The sequence below is a fragment of the Anomaloglossus baeobatrachus genome, chromosome 5 (assembly GCF_048569485.1).
Source record: "Anomaloglossus baeobatrachus isolate aAnoBae1 chromosome 5, aAnoBae1.hap1, whole genome shotgun sequence".
In the NCBI taxonomy this organism is placed as follows: domain Eukaryota; kingdom Metazoa; phylum Chordata; class Amphibia; order Anura; family Aromobatidae; genus Anomaloglossus; species Anomaloglossus baeobatrachus.
Window position 1 is genome coordinate 25,806,157 of NC_134357.1, and position 6,205 is coordinate 25,812,361.

The window sequence follows — 6,205 nt, forward strand, 5'->3', positions numbered from 1 at the left end:
CAGCCCCTTGTGTGTAGTCTGCAACTATGCATGCAATGAACGGCAAATAAGCATGTAGCATTGACAGTGGCTAAAGCTGATCAATACACCTTCACGCTGTCAATTCATGTGACACTTGTGACATGTGACACTTCATGGACAAAGTACTCTAAGTAGTGAGTTTTTGGCCTCTACTTAGAGATTGGTTACAAATCTTACAGATTTCATGACTTGGGTAATCCTTTGTGATGTCAAAAAAGCCCCAGGCTAGGCAAGGCTTGGAGCCCATACGACCTGCAGAGCCACCACGACTTCTGCTCAGAGACAGAGTTGTGGCTGAGGATTCAGTTGTTGACGTGCTTCCAGTACTTTGTCTCTGAACAGGAAGACGCAACGTAACCTTGTCGTCAGTAGCATCCTCCTCCACCTCCTCTGCTGACCTCATCGGTCTCACTCTACAGAGCTCACCGTCCACAACTCCTCAGCGGTGTGACTCACATTTCCCATACATTTCAAAGTAAAGAGTCGACCGCCTGATGCCGTTGAGCTCTGCTGCCAGCATAGTAAGGAGGTGTGTGGGATTCCTTGTGCGCAGTTACAACGTGGGTGGCTTGAACACACAGGGTTTGGGCGGAGGTGGAGGACCCAGACGATGTTGAGGAGGCAGAAGCAGTGGAAGAACTTCTACATACAGAGTAAGGATTGACACACAACTCGTGTGGATGGCAAGACTTGTGCAGCAGACCCTTCACCATCTATCACCATAGTTACCCAGTACCCAGTCAGCGACATGTAATGCCCCTGTCCATGCTGACTGGTCCAAGTATCTGTGGTGAAATGCACCCTCTCAAACACACAGTTTCTCAAGGAAGCGGTGATGTTGTATGCGACCTGCTGGGGTAGCGCGGGCACCCCTTTCTTGGAGAAGGAGTGGCAACTGGGCATCGGCTCTTGGGGCACTGTGATGGGCATAAGGTCTCGAAAATCCTCTCGTCCAAAGGTTGGAAAGGCAGCATTTCTGTAGCCAACAGTTTGCAGATGCTGAAAGTCAACCTCTAAGCCATGTCATGTCCTTCGAAAATCATGTAAAACACAGCAAGGGGACTCCAACCACAGTCTCCCTTGTTTCCCAAAATTGGGCCACACACACAGCACTTGAGTGGCATCAGTTGACCCCCATTTTCAAGCTTACAAAGATGCTTTGCATGAAGCACTCTCAAAAATACACCAGCCTTTCACCTCCCCTGGCTGACACAGGGGAAGAAAAGTCCTCTGTGATCCATGTCTTGTTCATCTTGGTTCTTTTTCCAAAAGCAAGGGGACTCCAACCACAGTCTCCCTTGTTTCCAAAAATTGGGCCACACACACAGCACTTCACTGGCGTCAGTTGTCCCCCATTTTCCATCTTAAAAAGATGCTTTGCATGAAGCACTCTCAAAAATACACCAGCCTTTCGCCTCCCCTGGATGACACAGGGGTAGAAAAGTCCTCTGTGATCCATGACTTCCTCATCTTCATGAACGTTAGTCTGTCCACATTGTCAGTGGACAGACGCGTGTGCTTATCTGTCAGCACACACCCAGCAGCACTGAAGACAGGTTCAGAGACAACGCTGGCTGCGGGACATGACAAGATCCCCAAGGCGTAAGTGGCGAGCTCAGGCAATTTATCCAGATTGGAAGCCTAAAATGAGCAAGGCTCAAGTTGCACAGTAATGGCATCGATGTTCACTTGCATATACTCATATATCTGTGTCTCCTCCTCTTTTTCCTCGTCCAGCTGTTTATTTTTCGCATGGGGATTTGTCCTTGTCACTTTCCCATGTGTTTGTGTTGTCTTGGGAGTTGTTTGTCACCTTTTGGACACCTTTGAGGGTGATTTCCAGGTGGTTTTAGGTGTTCGTGATTGCCTCCCATTGTTTTCAATGGGGTTCGAGAGGTTCGTCGAGCGGCTCGCCGAACCGAACTCGAACGCGGCCTCCGTTCGACAAACCGAGCCGAACTCGAGCCTCTAGAGGTTCGCTCATCTCTAGTCCTTACTCATGTTCAGGATCTCCCCCAATTTGTCCTCCACTCTATATATGTGAAAAAGACCCATTCTGGTTCCTCACTCTCAGCAGTGCTAGGTACAGCAATTGAAATTTAATGTTATTGCGGTATAGTGCAGTGCACAATTTGCTTAATGCCTTTCTTTTGCGCGTTACCTCCGCTGAGTAGTCTCCAGTGATTAACACTTTATGTCCTTGCATGCGTAAGGGGGTTCTCCTGTCCCTAAATGCTCAGAAGATTTCCTCTTTGTCTTTATATTACAGATACTTTACTATAACTTGGTGCGACTTTATCATCCCCGTATTTTCCTCCTCACCTCACTCCCGTTGTATCACAATTGGATCTCTAGGTCATCCAGCTTGTCCCTCATTGCTTGAACCCCCACATTCATGTCATGCAGATGACCCTGCACCATTATTTTATCCTCAGCATTTGATATTCTCTGCTCTGCCTCGGACATCCTGACTCCTTGCTGAGAGAGCTGCTCCTGCAGGGAGGCCAGCTCTGACTGCACTGTAGATGCCAGTCACTCCTTGATCTCTGCCAGGTGAGCTGCCACTTCACTGGCTAAGCAGGCATAGTCTAGCTGTTGTCCCCAGCTCTGTACTTGTGCTCCCAGCCCTGGTCCCTGAACTGCGTTCTCCTCTTCCATCTGCCTCCACTCACCTCCCTGGTGTTCCTCCCGCAGAGTTTCTGGCGCCATCTTGGGCGTCTGCTGCAGCTACTCTCTCACCGCGGCCTCAGGTCCCACTGTCTTCCCTCATATCAGATATTGAGTTTTAAAAATGTAGCAGAGCCCAGGGAGCTGTCCCTCCCACCAGGCTCTCAATAAAGATTTTGCATTGGCAGTGAGGTGTCAATCACAGCAGTGGGGTGGGCCGAACTGCTGTGCACTTGAGTTTCTAGTCCTGTAATGATGAAAGCTGTATGACGGCCGAAATGCGCGTCGGGTGCACGCCTGGACAGCAATCACACTTGATCCACCAACGATCTGGCATCTGATCATCAGTCCACAGGGCGCATATTTGGATACCATTCCACTTGGTCCATCAACGGTCTGGCATTAGGTAAAATAATCCCATAATGTTAGTTATGTCATTATATGTATGGGCAATTTGTGTGGCGCCCCTGACCTGGTCAGGCACCACTGAGTTCTGCATCCACGCATGGTGAATGCAAACAGGTAATCCTGATGGCTGGAATAGGGTGTGAACACACAGACACATAGTGACCAGGTCTCACACACACCTTAGAGGGGACCCGTGGGCAGACCCAGGTGGGGGCGTGGCCTCCACATCTCAGCTAGTGGTGGAGTAGTGAAGTTGGAAGCTAGAGTTGTGCAGTGGCAGTCAAAGGAAGAGGAGCTGGAGGAAGCCAGTCTGAAGTGGGGACGCCGGAGAGCGGTCACACTAGTCAGACCCTGCATGTGTAGTGGCTGTTTGCAGGGGAGTTTGGTTGCCACACAGTCAGCCTGAAAGACACCTCAGGAAGAAGCGAGGCAGTTGAGTACGGGGACTCCTGGTAGACCAGGCACGCACGGGGACAGGTCCCTAGAGCCAGACATCCATTTAGTGGTCTGCTAAAACCTGTCGGTTAGGGCACTCCAGGTGTCTCACCAACCAACACAGAGTCCGCAGCATCCGCAGCACCGAGGGGGCCCGTAAGGAGGATCGAGCCTGAAGCTATCCACCTTGGTCCACGCTGCCAGCAAATGGGCCAGAAAGGGGAGAAAAGGCAGTTGCGACTTCCCTGGATGAATCCCATATACTTCAAGTCGGGGGTTATCCGAAACAAGAAGTGCTAGGAAGGCGAGCTTACAGTCACCCTTATTCCAGCCTGAAGGATACCTGGTTCTCCCTGCAGTTTGTCTCAGCATTACTCGGGTCGCCTCACAGTGATCAACTGAACGTGAGTAAAAACCGTGAAAGACATTCTGGACTGTGTGTGAGTTCTTCTGCAACCTGTGGTTCCACGCACATACACCCGAGCCCCTGGGGCCAGCCTCACTCTCGGGAGGCCATAACACCAGACTGCAGACACCATCAGCCCCTGACGCTCGTTAAACTGCAGTGGCGGTCACCCCTCATCCTGACCGCAAAACCGAGAGTGGCGTCACGATTCCTATTAAAGTTAACCTGACATACCTGTTGCCAGAAGATTTCCAGCACGTGAAGACCCTGCAGCGTCCCAGGAGGTGGAGAGAAGTCCCTGAGGTCCCGGAGGCGACCGCTGCAGGTGAGGGCTTCACATCTGCATGCAGCAGCTGGTACCTGGGTGGTGTGTGGTCGCCATCTAGTGACCATGTGCTATAATGCTTTCATGATTTGTGTAATGATAGTTCAATATCTCTATAGAACTCTTTATTCATGTGACATCTTTTTTTGTATATGGGTTATTTTGTTGTAATTTTCTATAAAAGGCATTTTTTCTTGTGTGCTGTTGCCATTTGTGTTAGTGGATTAAATGTTTTGTGATGATCTCTGGCTATATCACTTGCCCACTGTATGTTTCCAACCCTCCATTTATCTGGCTCTGTATACACCATGTAATAAATAAAAGCATACATTTTGGACGCACAATCGCTTTTTCTCCTTTTTTCTACTACAATTTGCGATTTGTCCTTATATAATATCTCCATGTATCCTTTTAATTTAATTTTTCTATTTTAGTCATTTGACTATTATTGTATCTATGTGGTTATTTAGGATGTATAAGTTTTCACTATTGGTCGCTTTGTTTCTCTCAGGCCAGGAATGTATGACCAGCCTGAGGAAGACATCTGTCCGATATTGAAACGTGTTGCCCTTATTCTTTTAATAAAATATTGTTAAGCTATTACCTGCCTGTCTGTCATCCCTTCTTTATTTTAATTTTCATAATATTTTTCATGTCATCACACATGTCTGCATTGGTCATACCTTCCATAGATATCGCTGCACTTGCAGTGCCAAACCAGTCTTTTGCAACATAAAAGTCTTGCATTGCCAACAGAGGGGACAGAACCATTGCGTATAAGACATCAGCCACAGGTAAATCTGACAGCACGAGAAGAGAAGTATAGTACAGAGGAGTCTACAGCGACTGTCATCCTGTGAGGGACATACATGCACTGCCTCCTGATACACTCAACCCTACACACTATAGCAAATAGCTTGCTGATCACTGGGGGGGTCACAATGATCCCAAGACTGGGGCTCTGAGATGTTATCATGAGAATGCCACGGCCTGATGTGATCTCAAGGGCATCTGGGATCAAAAGAGTACAACGTATCGTTGATTGCAGATCCGCTTCATTGCCCGCTCATCACTTACCCTGAGTTGGAGCATATTTAATTCCATCTGAAGGGGTTAAGGTTCATTTCTATCCTGTAGTGATCTAACAGGTAGCTGTAATCTCAGCTGCAGTCACTCCCTTCTGCTATAAATATCCGCTCCTCACTCCTCCCTATGCTGGCTATAGCTCATACCTATGCTGTCCACTTTGAAGGAGCCAGTCCTTGGAGAAGCTGAGGTGTAGCTTCTGTTGCAGCTAAGAAGTTTTTGGTGGAGGAGATGTGGAGTGTTATTTGTTGTGCCTTCCCCACCTGTTTGTCTTACCTTTCTTGAGTTGTCTTATTACAGCGGCGGGACTAGCGTCTCGCTGGCTTTCACTAGACAGGATGAGTTCAGCACCCACGAGGACTTACTTAGGTATGTGATGGCGGACGAGGGAAGGGCCCATCTAGGGACATTAGGGAGTGCAGGGATTAGCCTCAGGTGAGTATTAGGAGGTGACCTGGTTCCCCTCTCCGTAGCGCCAGTGGCTTCCATTGTATTGCTATCCTGGTGTTCCCTCTGTGTTGCGACACTCAACGTAAGTTCTCTTGTACCTTGCGTGACAACTGCAGTCACATTGTGACAGATGCCCATTTGGCATGGGGCAGTGGTCGCAGTGGGGCTGCCTGAAATTGTCAAGTGCTATACATGACTATTTCCACCAGTCCTTTAGGCAACAAATGTAGTGATGGTGTGAATGTACAACCTTTGCTCCATGCCTGCTGGGAATTTCAGAGCCCTAATCTTGGGATTGATGGGACCCTCTGCAATCAGCACGCTATCACCTGATAACCACCTGACTTAAGAGTATGGCTGCGTTCACATGTGTGTATTTCACGGTCCGTATATGGACCACAATGACT